General features: G+C 36.6%; 1 long non-coding RNA gene across 1 annotated transcript in view; it reads left to right on the top strand.

The window, feature by feature from the left end:
- The first annotated feature begins 1,784 nt into the window (after positions 1-1,784).
- The window catches only part of LOC122237953, a 34,199-nt gene continuing 13,924 nt past the window's right edge, over positions 1,785-22,059 (top strand). The window contains exons 1-2 of the long non-coding RNA XR_006216765.1: positions 1,785-1,889; positions 16,375-16,479. This is a non-coding gene — a long non-coding RNA (uncharacterized LOC122237953). The remainder of the gene's footprint in view (positions 1,890-16,374; positions 16,480-22,059) is intronic.

Genomic DNA, 22,059 nt, shown 5'->3' with positions numbered 1-22,059 from the left:
GAAAATATTTGCTGACTGCATCTTTATGCCAAATGTGGTATAGCTTTCAACAGTTACACGGCATTTTTATATTTATTAGTGCATTTGACCTTTGTAATAATTCTATAAAATAGATATTATTATCCCCCTTTTAAATTTGAAGAATCTCCACAGCGAACACCATACTTAATAATAAAACTGCAACAGAATTCCCGTTAAAGTCAAGAATAAGAGAAGAATGCCTCTTTTGTCATTCTTACATAGCATCGTTCTGAAATTTCTAGCTAATGAGGTATAGACTGCAAAGGAGAAGAAAAAGTTATTTTATTTGCATGTGGCTTTATTGCTCAACATATAAAACTCAGCAAAATTAACTTAAAAACCTGAGCAAAAAAAGAAAAAGGAAAAACACTATAGCAGTTGTGTTTTGCTCCAAATGCTAAAACAACTGCAATAAACAATGGCTTAAATATGCAAAGATTATTCTCTCATGTAAAGGATATGGAGGTAGATGGCAATTCTACAAAATCATTAGGGAGTCGGCTTCTTGGAGCTTTCTACTCTGCCTTCACTAGGGAATATCCTCGTGGCTCCTGCATCTAGGAATCATTGAATTCCAGTCAGAAAGAAGGAAGAAACAAAGAAATATACCTTCCCTTATAGAACCGCTGCCCAGAAGTCACACAAAATATGTCTGCTTATATGCCATTGGTCACAACTTGCTCACATGGCTACAACTAATGCCAAAGGGGGCTGAGAAATATCTTTATTCAAGGTGACCATGTGTCCAACTAAAAATCAAAAGTTCTTTTAAAGAAGAAGGGGAGAATGCATTCTGGGCATCACCTCAAAGTCACTGCCCCCAGTACAGTTCAAAATATTCACAATAAAAAAGTGAATTATGAAGGAATGAAATTAATAAAAATTGCATTAGACAGTATAAAACCTTGCTGAAATTACTTAAACAAGTTTTATATAAACAAAAATAAATATCGGGGTGCCTGGATGGCTCAGTTGGTTAAGCGTCCAACTTTGGCTCAGATCATGATCTCACAGTTCATGAGTTCAAGCCCCACATGGGGCTCAGTGCTGACAGTGCAGGGCCTGCTTGGGATTCTCTCTTTCTCCCTCTTTCTCTGCCCTTCCCTGACTCATGCTTTCTCTCTCTCAAAATAAATAAATAAACTTAATAAATAAATAAATAAATAAATAAATACTATTTTTTTCTGGATTGAAAGAAGCCATAATGTAAATATCTGAGCTTTCCCCAGATTCATCAATGAGCAGTATATAATTAAAATGAAATCCCAAAGAAATTGGACATTAAGAAAATGATTCTGAGATGTTAGAAAATAAATGGATGAAAATTGGTGAGAAATTTTAGGGGTAAAAAGAGAAGGGAGCTGCTGACTTACTCCATCAGATACTAAAGCATACCACAAAGTTATAACAATTAAGGCAGTATGGGTTTGCACAAGAACAAAGAGTGATGACAATGAACAGAATATTAAAACTAAAGAGATAATTATTTATTGAAATTTAGTAAATGATAAAACTGGTGACCTAGCTACATGAGAAAGCAGCACATACCAAAAACAAAACAAAACCAACAAAAACAAAAATCACCCCCCAAACATCTAATCCTAGTGCCTAATCATTTACTTCACCTACTAAAATGGCCCTTAGCTCTTCCCTTCTCAGCAATCGCTTTATTATGTTATGAAAGTTATAAATTCTAGTGACTAAGACCTCAGGTTCTAGAACTCGAAAAGGCCCAGATTTAAATTCTGATTCCACTGCAAGTTGGTTGGATTACCCAAAGGAAAGTCCTTTCCTTTTCTAAGTCTCAGGACAATATAGGATTTACCTTGCCCAGCTTCTAGAAGTTACTCTGTGAGATGTCCTGCCTGGTAAGAGTGTCTTGGCTTACTTGAAGATTTGGGGCCATGCCAAATAATCTATGTTAACTATGTGATTTATGGTGGGGGCCTTGGGTCATGCAGTATCAACTTGACCTCTGGAGGGGCTGGAAAGTAAGGTCAGCTGTGTAGGAAGTCAGCTTTATCTACATGATTGACTCTGAATAAGAACCCTAAACACCGAGGCTCAGGTGAGATTCTCTGGCACCACGCATGTTGCCACACAGGCATTGCTGGGAGAAACAAACTCTGCCCATATGACTCCATGCAGGGGGATAGCTTAAAGTTTGTACCTGGCATCTTCTGAATTCTACCTTACTTTCCCCTTCCCTTTTCTGGAAGAAACCATCACCATGTGTCTAACAGCTTTTATAAGGTCTGTGAGTGCTTCTAGTCTATCACTGAAACTAAGGGAGTCTTGGGGACTCCCCAACTGTAGTCTCTGTCTTTTACTTTATAATGGGTGCAATAATATTACAACTAAAGAGTTTGTTCTGAAGATAAATGAGACAATGTCTATAAAGTATTTGGCACAAAGCCTGCCAACAACAATTATTCCACAAATATTAATTTTATTAATTTAACTTAGTGTAAGAAAATATATCATTCAATAAGTCATATTGAGACAACCATTTATGAGAAAAATAAAGTTAAAGCAATACATCACATTTTATTTCCAGATAAGTCTAGGATAGATATAATGTTTATACATAAAAAATAAAGTCATCAAGAATTTCAGGAAGTTATAGATGAATGTATCTGTTCTTAGGAGGGGACAGTTCTTTCTAACCATAAATTGGAGAATATCCCAAAGAGCTATGATAAATAATTTAAAAATACACAAAAATTTAAAAACATTTGTATTCTCTAATAAGCACCTTGAACAAAATTAAAATCAGGAAACAAAATGTGAAAATATTTGAAACATATAGAGCAGGCAGAGGGCTAATACCCTTCATATACATTTTAAATAGTTATATATTTTATAAGTATATATATAAAACCCCCCAGTTTAAAAAATGTTCTCTCTTATTAGTAAGCAAAGAAATGAACTCTGTTTCAAATACAGTATCATTTTAATCCCATTTAAATGAGAAGTTTACTTATTTTTTTAATGATAATACCCAATGTTGACAACGGTAGGTGTAATAGACATTCTTGTACCATAAATGGAATACAAATTGGCATAATCTTTCTGGTAGTGTTTTCTCCACTATCATCAAAACTCTAACAACCATTTCCCCAACCTATCCTTCCTCTAGCTAACCTCATCTTCTACTTCACAGAAAAAAATAATAATAATAAAATTAAAAAAAGAAATCATAAAGCAAAATTTCTTCTCCCAAATCTACAACATTATCTGTATCTACACTCACTTCTCCCCTTTTCCTTTCCTCTAGCAATCAAAGATATGCCTTTCTCTCTGGATGCAGTGAATCCTATCCCCTTGATTCAGATACTAATTCCCACCCCCACATTCATAAAGTTTAAACGATCATTTGTATCTTCTCCTATTTAGAGCTCTTCTCTGGTATCTATACCCTTCTGACTTATCTACTACTTGATTGGCTTCATCTCTGAGTCTCCTGTGCTGGTTTCTTTTCTTGCCTTTTTTTTTTAATCCTAACTTCAATGCCATACGCCAAGTATTTGTTCTTTATAGGTGATTTCATCTATCCCCATGGACTTAATATTGTTTCTACACTAATGACTCCTGAAATTATGTATCCAAATATATTTCTTCCCTGAAACCAATATTTACATAATCCAACTGTCTGCTTGTTATCTCCACTAGAATATCCAATAGGAATCTTAAAGTTAATATATCCAAAACAGAATTCTTAATTTACAACCTCTGTAAACCTGTTTCTCTCATGGGTTCTTTGTCCTGGTAAATAGCACTGCCATTTCTAACAAAAATCTAGATGTTTTCTCAGATTCTTATTTTTCACACCCCTACCAACTACTCCATCATCAACTCTTGTCAGTTCTACTCTATAAGAATATTTTCTTTTAGCATTCATTATGATCAAAATAAAACCAAAGTGACTTCTGAACATCCAATGGGATGAGAGGGAAGAGCATCCACATCTGTACTAAGGGGCTGAACAAACCACTTGCCTGGAAATTCTTCACTTGGGATAGTAGAGCATGAATGCCTCCTTGCATATGGGTCTCTCTATATAATAAATATCATTACAAAGATACAGAAAGAGAAACACATCATCATATTAAATAAGTAGCAGTTACTTTGGAGTGGTATAATTACATGAAAGCAATGTTTATTCTGTGTGTTTTTGTAGTTTTTACATTTTTACTTATATTTTTAAAATATTTTTAATGCAAAACGTATTATTAAACAATAGAAAGATGTACCTAAAATAATTGCCTTACAATATAAAAATGATAGAACTAGTGGCTGAAATTGAGAAATCTACTGTTGTAATAGAAGATTTCAACACTCATCTCTCAATAATAAGTCAAGCAGATGAAAAAAAGTCAAAAAAGATATAAAATATTTGAATAGGAGAAGTAACAAGTGTGATCTAATTGGACAGAGAGAGAACTCCAAACCCAACAATTCAGAACATACATTCTTCTTAAGCACAAATGAAACATCTACAAATGTTGACCACGTGCTTGTCCAGAAAGCAAGTCTTAACAATTTTCAAAGAAATGGCATAATATAGATCATGTTTGCTGACTAAAAATGCAATCAAATTAGAAATCAGTAACCAATAAACATGTGAAAAACAAATATCCATATATATTGGGAAATTGAACACTTCTAAATGCCCAAAGAACAAGAACTTTTAATAAATATTAACAGTATATTTCAGGGCACCTGGATGGCTCAGTTAGTTCAGTGCCTGATTCTTGATTTCGGCTCAGGTCATGATCTCAGGGGTTGTGAGATCAAGCCCCATGTTGAGCCCGGCACTGATCTTGGAGACTGCTTAAGATCTCTCCCTCTCCATCTGCTTCTCCCCACCATCTATCTAAAAAAAAATTTTAAGAGTATATTTCAATCTTCAGAAATTCTAAAACTCTAGCCTGGTGATAAAACTATTAGGAAATAGACATTCTCATACTCTGATGGTGATAGTACGAAACAATTCCCCTATGGATGGCAATTTGATAATGCTAATCAAAATAGATATACATCTATTCATTGGCCCAGCAATTCTTTCCTGGGAATTTCTCTTAGCATACATCTATGCTATGTACAAAATGACATATGCAAAGTTATTCATTACAACAATGACTACAATAGCAACAGAGAGGAAATAATGCCTGTCCCTCAATAGAATACTAGAGAAACAATTTTTGTTTCTTGCTCACAATGGAATATTTTGTAGCCATCATAAGAATGAAATTTCTAGGACACTTTTTTTTTTTAACAATTAAGATTTAATCCATTGTTTATAAAGTATGTTCAAGCAAGTTTATAACTAAAAGTTTAATTTTAACTAGTTTGCCAAATTATTGGGACCCTATACGTCTTCCCACTCATTTTTGACTAGAATCTTCTTCCTTAGGTGCTCTTTTACTTTTTTAATTTTATTTAAATCCACGTTAGTTAATATATAGTGTAAATGATTTCAGGAGTAGATTTTAGTGATTCATCACTTATATATAACACCCTGTGCTCATCCCAACAAGTGCCCTCCTTGAGGCTCTAGGACACTTTCTATCAATAGGGCACAGTGTCTAGAACAAGGAAAGGAAGTATACAGTATATGTTCCCTTTTGTGTAAGAAAAAGGGAAATTAAGAAAAGGTATTCAGATCTGCTCATATTTACATAAAAAAAACAAACAATAGACCCTCTCACCACTCCTTTTCTCCTTTTCTACATCACCTTGGATGCCCTTGCTAATGCAAGGAGGGAAGAAAGAGCAGTAAAAGGTATCCAGATTAAGAAAGAAGATATAAAATTGTCTTTGTTCACAGATAACACAATTGTGTAAAAAATTCCAAAGGAATCAACAAAAATCTGGAATGAATAAGTGATTATAGCAAGATGGCAGGATACAAGGTTAATATATAAAAGTTGATTGCTTTCCTATATACTAACAATGAATATCCGGAATATGAAATTAAAAACATAATACCATTTATATTAGCATCCCCCAAAATAAAAACTTCTATATAAATCTAACAAAATATGTACAAGATATATATGAGCAAGACTATAAAACTCTTGTGAACAAAATCAAAGAACTAAATAATTGGAAAGAAATTCCATATTCAAAGATGGAAAAACTTAATATTGTCAAATGTCATTTCTTCCCAAATTTATCTATAGATTCAGCATAATCCTGGTCAAAATCACAGCAAGTTATTTTATGGATAACAACAAACTAATGCTTTTCTGGAGAGGCAAAAGATCTAGGTAGCCCACCCAATATAAAAAAGAAAAAAGTTGAAGGACTGAGACTACTCAACTTCTAGACTTACTATAAAACCTCAGTAATTAAGAGAGTGAGTTATTGGTGAAACAATAGACAAATAGATCAATAGAACAGAGTAGAAAGCCCAAAATAGATCACCATAAATATAGTGAACTGATCTTTGACAAAAAATGCAAAGATAGTCTCTTCAACAAATGATGCTGGAACAGCCAGATATTTTTCTATGTACAAAGGGAAAAAAAAGATAGAAAGAAAGAAAGAGAGAGAGAGAGGAATTAGACCCAGACTTTACACCCTTTATAAAAATTAACTCAAAATTGATTATAGACCTACATGTAAAATGCAGAACTATAAGACTCCTAGAAGATAACATAGGAAGACATCTAGATGACCTTGGGTATGGGGATGACTATTTAGATATAGCACTAAAGACATGAAAGAGAGAATTGATAAGCTGGACTTCCTTAAAATTACAAATTTCCACTCTATGAAAGACAATAGAAAAGAATTAGAAGACAAACTACAGACTGGGAGAAAATATTTGCAAAATATACATCTGATAAAAGAGTGCTATCTAAAATATATTTTAAAAACCTCTTAAAACTCAACAATAAGGAAACAAAAACCTCAATTAAAAATTGGGCCAAACACCTTGAGAGAGACACCTCAGCAAATATGTGCAGGTGGGAAATAAGCATATGAAAGGAGGCTCCACAGCATTTGTCATCAGGAAAATGCAAATTAAATGAGATACCACTACACACCTATGAGAACGGCCAAAATTTGCAACACTGACAACACCAAGTGTTGGCAAGAATGTGGAGCAACAAAAACTCTCATCCATTGATGGTGGGTATGCAAAATGATGCAGCCACTTTAGGAGATAGCCTGGCAGTTTCTTATAAAAACTAACTTAGTTCTATTTAATCCAGCAGTTGTGCTCCTTGGTATTTGCCCAAAGGAGCTGAAAACTTATGTTCACACAAAAACCTGCACATGGATGTTTATAGCAGGTTTATTCCTAATTTCCCAAGATGTGTTACAGTAGGTGAATGGATAAACTGTGGTACTTCCGGACAATGGAATATCATTCAGTGCTAAAAAGAAATAAGCTATCAAGGCACAAAAAGACATGGAGCGGGGCGCCTGGGTGGCTCAGTCAGTTAAGTGTCCGGCTTAGGCTCAGGTCATGACATCGCAGTTTGTGGATTGGAGCCCCACATTGGGCTCTGCTGACAGCTCGGAGCCTGGAGCCTGCTTCGGATTCTGTGTCTCCCTCTCTCTCTGCCCCTCCCCCGCTCACACTCTGTCTCTTTCTCTCTGTCAAAAATAAATAAACATTAAAAAAAAAAAGACATGGGGGGATCTTACATGCATATTGCTAAGTGAAAGAAGCCAATCTGAAAAGGGTACCTACTATTTTATTCCAACTATATGACATTCTGGAAAAAGCAAAAAAACTATGGAGACAACAAAAATATCAGTGGTTACCAGGGGTGGAGAGTGGGAGATAAATAAGTGGAGGACCGTGGCTCTTTAAGGCAGAGAAAAATGTTGTGTTACGATAAGGGGTTCCACGTTACATTTGTCCAAACTCATAGAATGTACGAAAGCAAAAGTGAACCCTAAGGTACAGTACAGACTTTGGGTGATTATGATGGATTGATGTAGGTTCATCCTTGTGAAAGAATGTACCATTTTGATAAGTGATGTTGGTAATATGGTAATATGATGTTGGTAAGGCTGTGCAAGAGTGTGGGGAGGGAGATTATGGGAAATCTATGTACCTTACTCTCAACTTTGTTGCAAGCCTAAGACTGCTCTAAGAAAAGTAAGATTTTAGGGGCGCCTGGGTGGCTCAGTCGGTTAAGCATCTGACTTCGGCTCAGGTCATGATATGGCGGTTTATGAGTTCTGAGCCCCTCATCGGGCTCTGTGCTGACAGCTCAGAGCCTGGAGCCTGCTTCAGATTCTGTGTCTCCCTCTCTCTCTCTGCCCCTCCCCTGCTTGCACTATGTCTTTCTCTCTCTCTCAAAAATAAATAAATATTAAAAAAATTTTAAAGAATCCATGAATAACTAATAGGAGTCATAACTCACAAAAAGCTGGGGAATGGAGTGAGTAGGGAAGGTAGGCACCAGATCCTCAGTCTGCATCTTATTCCATAGTTTTAATTTATAAATTATGCATATATTAGCTGTTGAAAATTTTGTAAAAAATATGAAGAATGAAAATGAAAACACAGCATGTCTAAACTTGTGGAGTCAATGAAAATAATACCGAGGAAAATTTAAAGTCTAATGTACATATGTTAGAAAAGATAGAAGGCTGAAAATTAATAACTTAGGTATCTAACTTGGTACCTAAAAACGAAAGTTGAAAATATTAATTATCTAAATATCTAACTTAAAAAATTAGAAAAATAACACCAAAAGAGTAGAAGTAAGGAGATAAAAATAAGAGTAGGATCAATAAATAGTTTTGAAATCTGAAAATAAAATAGAAAAGAATCTACAAGTCCCAAAATTATAGCCTCTATTCTAGAATGATCAAAGGGAAGGAGTCAGAGACAGGGATACAGAGGTAGAGAATATCAGAAATAAAAGTAAAAATAAAAATCTCCAGTAAAAATTGGGAGAAACTGCAGGTCAGAGTCTAAGGGTACTTAAGGGGCCACCTGGGATTATATATGCTCTAGAGCTGGACTTCAAACTCAGGTCTTCTGACTCAAAACCAGTGTTTCCATTATCTTCTGTCTATTTCTGAGACACATCTTCACATCATTCTTCTCGTTGTTGTAATTTTAAGACTTTATTTGAACAAAAATCTATTTCAATCAGCAGTGCCAAACTGGAAGGGGTTAGGAATTCTCCACCTAACAGGAGGTGGTGGGGGGAGGAAAGGTTTTTATCGAGAAAAGTCAGAAGCAAACCAAGGAAATTATTGATTGGCTATAGTTTAAAGCCTAGTTGGCTATTTGTGATTGGTCGTTCCTAGCGTTTTGATTTTGTAACCTTGAAGCATTTGTAGGCTTAGATTTTGGTTTGCTTACGTAGGCTGCCACAGCATTACAGTCATGAATGATTTAAGACATGAATGATTCAATCAATAATTATTGGCTTAGAGAGAGAGAAGGAAAAACTAGTCAAGTACTTAATTTTCTTCTCTCAGGCTGCCTCTCATTCTTTGTATATATTTTTTCCACTTCTTGGCGTAGGAATGTGGAGGAGTGTGGATGTGACAGTCATACCAACTAGAATTCTAGCAGCTGCCTGGTCCTTCTCCTCAGAAATTAAGAGTCCTCAAGGCCAAACCTGGAACTTGAAAGGAAAGAAAATCCTTAATATAAACATAATATCGAATAACTTGACATCTACTAACTCATTCCTATTGCTGTTACGGCAACACATATGCCGTAGACATTCACTCCAAGAATTCATGGGGCCGTGCCACTTGTGACATTTTGCACAGACCCTTCATGCCTCTGAACCCACCATGTCATTAACAAATCATTGGTATTGGTGTGGGCTCTCTTTAAATTTTCTTCCACTCTGTCATTCTGTGTCTATGATTCCAGGAATACAAGAAATCACTGAAGGATATATTTCAGAGACTTAGATGGTAGTCACCTTTGCATGAGATTAAGTTTACCCCTGAGCAAATGGGGATGAGACTCTCAAAAACTAACAGCGATTGCTAAAGCTGAATATTTACCAGAATTCAGATACTCATATATTCTCTACTCTCCTTGGTCTACAAATTAAAAGATAAAGCATCAAGGGAAGTTGCATCAAAACAATGATCGGTAGATCCATATACTGCCAAGATTTCAAGTTTCACATATAAATCCCAACCTGATTCAGAGGAAAAGAGTTCCCTAGAGGTTTTAGCTGACTAATACACTTACCTATCAGACATATATTAAGACAACCATGATTATAAAGCACTTTGCCAAAAGAAAACACGCTTTACAATTTTAGAGTACTATAGAAAAGGGAACAGAACACGTTTTTAAAGTAGCTACTGGGAGGAAGGAGTGGGACTGATTGGCACTGTGATAGTGTATTACTGTAACAAAGCCCTTGTCAGTGTTATTAATACATCGATTTGGAGATCATAAAACAGAGGCCTCAATAACTTATCAGAAAATGGTAAAAATATCATTTCTGCTTAGGTTTTCTGATTTTAAATTCTGTGTGCTCCCAGTAAGTCAGGCTCTTCTCAAATCTGCTAACAAATAGAAAGTATACAAAGTAGTTTCTACAGTTTCAAAAATGCTATTCATCACTCAGAAATTAAATAAGGATATGTTCTAAAGCAGGAGACTTCAGATTCATTCCCAGTCACTAAGCCATTGATGAGCTTCTTTCCACAACTAAAACGTCTAAAAGCAGAGTGAAGTACATTTATACGGTACTTTCTAAGAAAAGCTTTAGGGACTAGATGAAACAGAAGTTCCTTGCAGAGAGTGAAGTGAAATCTCCATGTCAAAATACCCCCCTTTAAGAAATGAACTTATTCTCTTTCCAAACCAGAAATGAGAGTTTTCTCATGGATGTTGGTTTATGAAAACTCTCTTTTATCTAAAACATATGCTCTGCAGCTGCTTCAGATACACATCCTGCCATTGGATGTATATCATCACATAAAACTCAGGATCTCCACCTCCCTGGAGCCATATCCCATTTTCTCTTTTATTCTTGTATCTCAAGAGGAGAATACAGAGACATTACATGAGTTAACTTTGTCTCCAGCATGAAAATTTGGCAGGGATGATATCATTTCCAGATGCTTTCTTATTTTTCATTTGTTTAAAGACCTCATTCATCAGAGAGTTGGAGAGTTTCTTAAGTTTGCCTCCATCTGGGTATTATGAGGAAGAATGTTGAGAGCATTGTCACCATCAGCATCTCCATTATGACTGTCAAATGAAGCTTCCAATATGTAGAATGGCTCCCCTTTCTCCATCCTGTTCAGTTACGGAGTAATCTATATGTAAAGTAATGGAAGTATTAACATCCATCCAGACCAATAAGAGGGAGTTTAAACTCCACCTCATGATTCTACTGTACAGGTAGCAGTGGGTTGTTTTGTGAACATCAGCAACTGTTTTAGGGGCAGGATGACTGCAGACTTCAGATTTATAAATTATTGAAAATACTTAGATGAGTACACAATGATGAAAATGTTGGACATAGACTACTCCAGAAAACAGGTGCTTTGAATACTTTTTAGCATGACTGACTTCTCCAAGTGGTTATAATCTCAGTTCTGCTGAGAATTCTGTAAATGCCACTTAGGTATCTTATTGTTATATGCCGGGTTAAAATTTATTTCCAATAAATTAATGGAAAAATACGTACACTAACCTAATTAACCTCAAGTGGTATAGAAAGAACTTACCTATACAGAATTCAGATACGCCATAGTCTCACTGAACCAGAATATCTAACAAAACTGGAAATGAGCAGAAAAGACCTAACTTCAGGGAAACTGAAATAAGTGTGACAAAACCAATCCTCCTCTCAGAGCCCATTTATTCATATTTTCAAACATTTTCAAAAAGTCCAATTTTCCATTCTCTGTAGCCAAAGTTGGCCACTTGAAATGATTTAGAACCCAACTTGGAATGTCTTATCTCTTTTAAAAATATAACTTTTAAAATTTGGTGTTATGTTTTCTTGGAACTTGTAAGATTGCATAATGAGAGATTATGTTCTCTTATTCAGAAGACTTCGAAGACTTTCATTCCAAAAGCAACATACCAACCATCTGACTAGTTTTCAAGGACTAAAATATGCTGTTATGCTTTCCTTCAGCTAGAAAAGAGGTGACCCTGACTGTCCCATCTCTGGATAGAGCTATGAAAGCAAGGGCTGGGCACTTCACTCTGTGCACACCTATCACAACATCGAGTTAGGCATTTGTATTTTTTATGCCGGCACTGGCGACATTGAAGAAGATTGGGGTGGACATTTTAGCCCATCTATAAACCTCTACAATTCTCCCATTACTTTCCATGGAACTACCATGATTTGGGGAAAATCATATGAAATAATCCTTTCTTCATACCTTCATTTTAGATGCAGTAGTATCCTGGTTATACCAAAGCATTTGTCTTTCAGGTGTTTGAGAAATGCACATAACTTTCATGTCATGTGATAACTATGTCTTTACTAGGAACCCAAGGACAGTGTAATACCTAATACAACATATGTAATGTCTTTGATGTAAGATACTGCATGTATGGCTCGGGACATCTGGAGGGTCAGCTGGAAGTCCCTTTCCCTTGGTTCCCTCGCTCCCACTCTCTTTCTCTCCTCCAGGGTCCAGGCTTTATCCAGCAGCTAGTCCTTTGATCTCTTCTAGTTCCTGCCAGAGGAGTACAGTGACTCTTTCTTCTTTGGAGCTTAACACTGACAAAAAATAAAAACAAGGTCATCTCCTGTTAATGCTCATGGCATTTATACACTAAAATATCCCTCCTCACCAAGGGTGAAGTTGAAAGGATTAAAGAAATGAAAGAGATAACCATGTTCCATTCACGTTCATTTTCACCAAAAATTTCAAGGTATGAAAAGGACAAGGATCTTACTAAAGTCAAGACGTTTTGCATTCTATAAAGTACAGCATGAATCTGGTAGAACTTATTTCAACAGCAGCTTTTGTTACCTGTTATTAAAGACAGCAAAGCCTTGGCTTTGAGACTATAGCGTCAAATGGCAGTGGAGGTGATAAACCTTTCCTGTGAGATGTGATATATTTCCAAATGTAGAGATTTCCTCCATATTTGCAGACTGGCACATACAATTGTCTCCTGAGATAGAGCATCAAGCAATGTCTTGTTGTCGTTTAAAAGGTTTAATTTCTTTTCTCAAAAAACATACATAAAGTTATGTTTTTGAAAAGTTTGCTTTGTCAGTGAAAATCCGTAACCTAACAAAATTTGGGTTAACAGTGAAAATTGACTTCTAGATAGGTCTCCATTTTAAGTATTTATTCTGATCAAATATATCAAACTTAAAAATTTATAATTACTACATAAAACTGAAATTGAATAGCCAATATCACCTTTTCAAAAAGAATTCCTAGTGTGAACCACTTGGCAATGTTTTCACAATGTCCTATGCCTACTAGAGGCTATAGGATTTTTTTTTCTTTATTTAGAACAAGTGAGATGAAATAGTTGTTATTCTTATTTTGATGTTCTTGAAGGGCAGATCAAATGAAGCTTATCCACAATAATAATGATTGATGAGCTTCATCTAATGATAATCCTTAATACCTTTGAGAACAATCCCAATAGATGCAAACAGCAACAAAGTTCCTGCTCAGTGAAGGGCACTGTGAGTACACAAAATGTGTGCAATTAGTAATGTGTGTAAAAAAAAGAAAAAAAAAAAGTATGTCAATTGCAGCACAGCATAAAGGAAAGACAGCTGACATTGTAATTTTTAATTCCTGGGAGTTTCCCCCAGCTGTGCCAGTTAAGGAAAATGGACATTGGAGAATTTCACTAATTTCTGCGAAACTTAGAATCCACATGTATAAAATGAGCACTTGCTTAATTGTTTCTTTTCTCTCTTGATTTTATGTTTTTTTTTTTAATTTTTAAACGTTTATTTATTTTTGAGAGACTGAGAGCACGAGTGGGGGAGAGGCAGAGAGAGAGAGGGAGACACAGAATCTGAAGCAGGCTCCAGGCTCTGAGCTGTCAGTGCAAACACAGGGCTCAGACTCACAAACCAGGAGATCATGACCTGGGCCGAAGTCGGACACTTAACCAACTGAGACACCCAGGTGCCCCTTGATTTTAAATTCTATAAGGTTAGAGATCTTGTCTTTCTGGTTCATTAAGTGTCAGGCATAATGCCTGGCTTTTAGTAAATGCTGAATAAATATGTGATGACTAAAATTATTCAGGGGCACCTGAGTGGCTCAGTCAGTTGAGCATCCGACTTCAGCTCAGGTCATGATCTCACGGTTCGTGAGTTCGAGCCCCACGTCAGGCTCTGTGCTGATGGCTCAGAGCCTGGAGCCTGCTTCGGATTCTGTGTCTCCCTCTCTCTCTGCCCCTCCCCCACACAGGCTCTGTCTCTCAAAAATAAATAAATGTAAAAAAAAATTTTTTTTAAAGAAAGACTAAAATTATTCAGCTTTCGGTAAATACCTACTGTGTATTTCCTGTGGTCCAGGTAATGTTCTAGTTGCCTAGTTGCTGGGTATGAGATTGTAGGGTGCATGGTTAGAAAACAGAGAAAAATCCTTGCCTTTGTGGGGCTTACATTTCAATCAACAAAGCAAGTAAGCAAAAGAGATGCCAAAAAAATAAAAAGTTGAAGTTGGAAGGGAAGTTAGGAAATGTTGGATGATAGAGACGTTTGGTGAAATTTTAGTCAGGATTGCTAGGGAAGTCCTCGGTGAGAAGGTGACTTTCAAGCAAAAACCTGAAGAAAGTGGGCTGCTACCCACATGACCATCTTGGAAGTGACAATTCCAAGCAGAAGGGACAAAAAGTATGAAAACCCTGAGGCAGGATTTTCAAGAAAAAAGCACAGGGCCAGGGTCGTTTATGGAGCAACATGCATGGAGGGAGCGAGGATGAAGTCAGAGAGGTAAAGGGGAGGCAAAAAATCACAGGACTTGAAAGTTATAGCAAGGGCTTTGGCTTTGATTGTGAGAGACAGGAAGCTGCTGGAAGGTTCTGAGCAGAGGAGTGACATGAGCTGACCCATATTTGAATAGGATCACTCTGGCTGCTGTGTTAGTAATAGACTACAGGAAGACAAGGACAGAAGTCATATAAACACCTACCTCATAGCACTTTTGTAAGGACTACTCGGAAATGCATGTGGAGAGCCCAGTGCAGACGCAGCCCTAATGGTTCTTCCTCACCAAAAAAGAGCTGTTATCATTCTCACAGATAATGTTTGTGCTCTCCCTCCAGACACACACACTGGGGTTCTGCGTGGTCACTGTTAACAACCCCAAGAGACCCTACCTCCTTTTTGGCAGCCTGGGAGATGGGTTATTGAATTTAAAATGAGCCACAATAACCAATGGACTTCCAAAAGAGATGGCCCTAAAATCTAATCTAATAGAATTCTTCAGGCAAAGTGGAGTAGTCGCCCTACTTAGCATCCCTGCCTGGAACCAAAGGATCTCATTCACTTACTGGTGAGGCATCAAAGAGTTGTGAGGACACTGGGAATTTAGCTTTTATCAAATGTTTATATCTAAATTCCATGGTGCTAGCATCAAAGAGCAGCCATTCGCATCAACATCTACAAACAAAACACACAGAGGTGCGTTACACTCACACCGTGTCTAATACGTTTTGGAAAGCCAAAAGCTCCATGCAACATGACAAAATCCATGAACCTTAATTAAATTTCTCCTTAAAATCCCACCACTGAACTTTAAGATGTTTTATTCTTTGAAGATATAACCGCTTAATTTTATTTCTGCTTAATAAAAAAAAAAGAATACAACAATTTGAGGGGAGCTGTTCAAGCGGTCCTAACCTTGCAAATAACCAACTGAGCAGGTGGTGTTTCCCTTCGTTTTCTCTCCCCTTCCTGCTCACAGATGTTAAAAGACTCTTTTTTCCTATAGCTGCCCTCACTTTAGTGCTACTTCTGGGAGAGTTTGTAGCAATTAATTCTTTTCTGGTGAATATAATTTATTGCCACATTGGCTTCCATACAATACCCAGTGCTCATCCCAACAAGTGCCCTCCTCCCTGCCCATCACCCACTTTCCCCTCTCCCCCACCCCCCATCCACCCTCAGTTTGTTCTCTGTATTTAAGAATCTCTTGTGGTTTGCCTCCCCTGCTCTTTGTTTATAACTATTTTTCCCCTTCCCTTCCCCCATGGCCTTCTGATAAGTTTCTCAAGATCCACATATGAGCGAAAACATATGATATCTGTCCTCTGACTTATTTCACTCAGCATAATACCTTCCAGTTCCATCCACGTTGCTGCAAATGGCATGATTTCATTCTTTCTCATTTGTAGCAATTAATTCAGTATCAGTTTACTGAGGATCTATTTTGTATCAGGTGCTATTCTAGGTGCTAATGATGCAGCAGGGAACCAAACAAGACATTGCTCTCTGGGAACTTACCTTCAAGTGCCAGCTGGAGATTAAAGAAGAGGAGACGAAGGTAAGAAAGAATAACTCACATCCAGGTCCTCCCTTTCACTACATTGCTCCATCCCCAATCACTTTCATCTGGTGGCCTTTGGTAGACACCAACAATAGCATTGTCTGGAAAAGAAAACACTTGAGGACAAATCAAGGCTTTCCTCTGAAATGCTGATGAATCATGTCTTACCTCTAGGAGATCCAAGCACACACCACATCACGTATGTGCATTTGTGTTTGAATATGAAGTACTGAGCAGAAAGGAGGAAATATTTGTTCAAAGCCAATAAGTAAAACTCAGTAATATTAGCTTTTAATTTTTTAATAAAACTTTAGAAACTTTGTAATTTTAAATGAAATTTTTGAAGCTTTCGAATTTTCCCTTTAATTATATTTCTACACATTTTAGTTTGTTTCCACAGTTACTGCATTATCCAAAGCTGCTATTTTTCAGACGACGTTTACTAGAATTACCCACCATAAAAGGCATTTTTTGGTTGCCTTCTCTGCATCTTTTCCCCATTCTACTTTCCTATCACAACTTAAATTTTATTCAGTTATCCCTTCCCATTTATGATGTCAGGCAAGGTGACATCCCTGATTCCAGGGTAATTCATGGTCAGCCTCAGCCAATCAAGTTAGGGCATTCCATGGAGGTGCCAATGCTTTAGGAATGGACATGTGGCCTAAATTGGCTTAATCAGACTGAATGGAAGATGTCCGTGGTTAAAGGAGAAGTTGTTCTCTCTCTCTCTCTCTCTCTCTCTCTCTCTCTTCTGCTAGATAAAAAGAGATTAGAATTAACTCCATAGGAGACAGAACCTGAGCCCACTATTAAGAGCCCACCATTGCTCTTAAATGAAGCAAACCTGAGGCTATAGGAGATGATCAATTTGTTTCCTGCCTAAGCCCATCTGAGTAGCTACTCTGCTACTTGCAGCCCAAAACATTCTATCAGGTACACACTGGAATTGTCACAGCTCTGGGCAAATTCAGGCTTTTTGTAGTTCAGATTCCAAGCAGGAAGAGACTCTTCACATCACAGTCTTTTTAAACCACTCTTGTTTCTATGGCATGAAGAAAGAAAGCTGTGCCAGTATACAGAAGTTTGATCCGGGCAGAGAACACACACCCAGAACGTTCAGGCTAGACTTTAACACTACAGACCCCCTGTACTCTGGGCTTACTTTGAATCCTCAAGGATGGAATTTTAAACAATTGCATGAGTAAAGATCATATTATAGCAATAGGGTTTTGAAACAGAAGTCCTACAAACAGATTACCTGGGTAGGATGAGAACAAGGTAGGGCATAGGGAGGATCTCGATAGGATTATACTGGTTCTGTTCCTTAGTGAAGAGGAGACAGATAAGAGAAACTCCCGTATATCTTGTATATTCTATTATACTATAAAATATATCCAGCATGCATGTGTAGTAAATTGCATTGTTTTTCTTACAGACTATTCAGTCATTCTCAGCAGATCCTACTTTTAAACCCGCAAATAAATTCCTAGTATTGCTATCTTTAGACATATTGATGGAGTAAATTCTCTCTCTAGTACATTGCTTGCAAAAATGGTTGCATCAATTTCTCCCATTTTTAAAAGCATATGCCTTTATAAAAATGATTTTGCTGCTCTTCTTCTCAAGGTGGAGCTATTTTCCCTCCCCCCTGGCTGTTAGAACCAATGGAATGCAGTAGAAGTCATGTTGTAGGACTTAGAGCCTCAACTTTAAGAATCCCTTGCAGCTTCCTCTCTTATCCTCTTGCTGCTCTGAGACTGCCAGGTAAGGAAGCCTAGCTAGCTTTCTTGGGGTTGGCCCATGATGAGAGAGAGAAGGAGATCTGTGGGAAAAGGCCCAGTCATCTCTATTGGGACTCAGACATGTTTCTGAGACCATCCAGGACTATCAGTCCCCCATCAAAACGCCACTGACAGAAGTTGCACTGATGACAGACATCTCATGAGACCCTGCAAGAGTACCACTCAGCTGAGCCCAGCCTGGATTATAGATCTGTGAGCAAATGAATTATTGACATCTCAAAGTTTGTGGTCGAAACTGATACAACCTCCCCATCTGTTAAAGTCAGGATTCTGGTGCATAATCAAGTAAAGGACACTCCTTGTAGGATTCTGTCTAAAGGAAGCTTTCTTTTTCTAATTGGATATGCAACGTGTTATATTACAAAAGTATCTTAGAAAGGCTGAGAGGTATTTTTTAGGAAAGAGTCATCCTGGAAGGAAAACAATCTCTGTCTCAATGGAAGGTCCAGTTCTTTCCATTCTATAACTATGACACTTTCCCTAGCCCTCACACCTGTCCCACTTGCCTGCCATATGTCACAGGAAATATGGGCCTTGATTGGAGCACAGTATTTGATATCTCCAGAGATTCTGCATATTTACATTTAAAATTATTCTAAGTAGAACAAAAATTGTATACCTTATCACATTTACGGGCATAGATTTTTACTAATAGAGATTATAAATACAGTTATTTGCAATATAAGTGGAAAGCAGACTGTTTTTAAGGGCTGGTGCCAAAGTCATCATGGAACTATCTCTAACTTACTATTGGAGACTTATTTACCATAATTGACTTTCTCGTTGTTTTACCTTGTCTTTGACCCAGTACACACTAGCATGATGCTCCTGAATTTAAAAGAGAAAATGATTAATGTGGTAAGAGCAGAGACAGTCAAGCTCATGTACACCAATGGGGACCTAGGGGAAGCCTGATAAATAATAAACACTGCCACCTCTCACACTCTGACTCCCCCTTTCACTGCGCCTTTCAGGCAGCTTTTTAAATGAGAGGTCACTTATTTTAAACCAAATACACCTCTGTGCTATTTGAAACTTATTTATGCCATGGTCAGGAAAAAATATTTACATTTGAAAATGCTGAACCATAAAACTCTAGCCACAGGAAAGGTTACCTGTATAAAAAAAAAAGAAGTTTGTATCAATATAATTTCCATAATCATTTTTTTTTCCTTTCATAAAATAATTCTTGCCTCTGCTTTGCCTTGAAAGACTAGCTCATGGGTAGTCTCAAGTTTCTCTGAGAAATTTCTCATGCTCATGCTCAAATTTCTCTGAGACAATTCCCAAATCAAAAATCTTTGGGGTTGAATGTAAAAATTGTTTAACTACAAGGGGAAATAAAGTAAATCAATTCTGGAAATATAGATGATTGAAGAACAATGATTTTGTAAAATTAAAGAACATTAATAGACTTCAAAATAATTCTGTGTAGGATGTTCAGACTTAGAAATGGAATATCCAGTTTCTAAAACTTTGGCAATCAGGAGTTAATGAATACTATAATTCACTTTTGTTTCAATGGATCATTTATATCTCCCTCCCACTATTACCTATTATCTTTTTATCCTATTGCTGTTCCTTGGATCTATGCTGATAGCTGTTAGTTTACTAGACATTGTGCTCTCTCTTTCTCATAAGCAGTAAAGTTAGTTAAGGCACAGGGAATTAGGTGCTGTGGAAAATACAGCTAACATATCATTGAGTATCTTAACAGAAAAATGTAATAAATGGCATATGGAGGAAGAAAGATGGGGAATGAGGAGGTGAGAGAGCACCATCGTAAGGGTCTCATTGGTACCTAGACAATTGGGCTGGAGTTAACACTTAATGTTTTGTTAGCTTCCTACTTCATTCAAAGTTACCAAGATTATTCTATTTCAGTGGTGGCTGAGTTATCATTTGCCTCCTCCCCCATCCTGATGGGAAGTTGCAAATCTGAACCTCTATTAATAAATTTATGGTAACCGTGAGAAATGCACTGGGTTTAAATCTCAAATATGCCCTGTAACACCAGGTCATTTAAACCCACTTATTTTCAGCTTCTCTGTCTATAACATGAAATCACAATACAATACAATAACATGGGTGGCAACCCTCACTCTTGACACAAAGTAAATACTTCACCTGTGCCTGAGGATGGCCATGGTACATGCTATGTCTCTTTGAGGAAATCATTTCATGTATTCTTTCTTTTATCCTTCTAGTCATTTAAGTATTTACTGAGCACCAAATATATAGCAGAATTTGAACCAGGTGTTAGAGATACATGACATACTACCAATCCCTAACTTCAAGGAACTCTCAGTTGAATAGGATGCTCCCAAGGGGTCTTCATAATTTGTTCAGACTTCTCATCTCATTTGTACCTTCATACTTGAGACTTATGGATCACTAGAACAGATTTTAAGGCAATAGTCATTTTCTCAGAATTACTCCAGCCAAAACTTAATTTTTATTCTATAGCAGCCAATATAGTGAAACACATAGAACAAAGGAATTTAATGTTCACAACAAATAATAGAATATGTATATTTACACTAACTTTTTGAATCTTCAGATATAATAAAAAGGAATCCCCCTTTTGATAGTCCTTTCTTAAGACAGTACCCAATTCCTTCCAGTTCCCCTTGGGTATGATTTTAGGCCCACCTGCATCAAAGTTAACATCACTAAGGGGATACCAATAGAGAGAAACAGAAAAGGAAGAGGCCAACATAATATTTTACTATTTTGTGATATTAGAAGATAAAAGATGAACAGTCCTTCCAATATCTCTTAGGTGACTGAGTTCAGGTAGAAAGAATTATTACTTATCTACTTATTTCTTGCTTTGCCCCTACAAAATAGATTGGCATATGGATTCCAGGAGGGCATCATGTCTGGCTCAACAATGAGTATAGGGAGAAACAAGGAATCTGAAAAGAACATAAACAAACCTCCATAAATATAGCCAACTGATTTTTGACAAAGAAGAGCAATAAAATGAAGCAAAGATAGTTTATTCAATAAAGGGTGCTGGAACAACTGGACATCCATATGCAAAAAAAAAAAAATTAATCTAGACACAGACTTTACACCCTTCACAAAAATTAACTCAACATGTTAAACTCAATGTAAAATGCAAAACTATAAAACCCCTAGAAGATAACATAGGAGAAAATCTAGATGATCTTGGGTTTGGTGATTCCTTTTTAGACATAACACCAAAGACATAATCCATAAAAGATTTATAAGCTAGACTTCATTAAAATATTTTTTTAAATCTACTCAGTAAAAGACAATGTCAAGAGTATTAGAAAACAAACCATAGACTAATAGAAAATATTTATAAAACACGTATCTGATAAAGAACTTACCTAACTCTTAAAACTCCACAATAAGAAAGGAAACAACCTAATTAAAAATGGGCAAAGACCTTTACAGACACTTCACCAAAGATGATATGCAGATGTCAAATAAGCATATGAAAAGATGCTCCACATCATTTGTCATCAATAAAATAAATATTAAAATAAGGAATTACCACTACATATCTATTCGAATGGCCAAAATCCAAAACACTGACAATGCCAAATGCTGATAAGGATATTGAGCAACAGGAACTCTCATACATTGCTTGTGGGAATGCAAAATGATACAGCCATTTTAGGAAACACTTTGGTGGTTTCTTACAAAATGAAACATCCCTGTACCATGTAATCCAGTAGTTGTGATCCTTGCTATTTACCCAAAGGAGTTGAAAACTTATGTTTACACAAAAACCTGAACA

The sequence above is a fragment of the Panthera tigris genome, chromosome B1, assembly GCF_018350195.1.
Source record: "Panthera tigris isolate Pti1 chromosome B1, P.tigris_Pti1_mat1.1, whole genome shotgun sequence".
In the NCBI taxonomy this organism is placed as follows: domain Eukaryota; kingdom Metazoa; phylum Chordata; class Mammalia; order Carnivora; family Felidae; genus Panthera; species Panthera tigris.
Note: the sequence above shows the minus strand (reverse complement) of the source record. Positions and strands in the feature narration are given on the sequence as shown.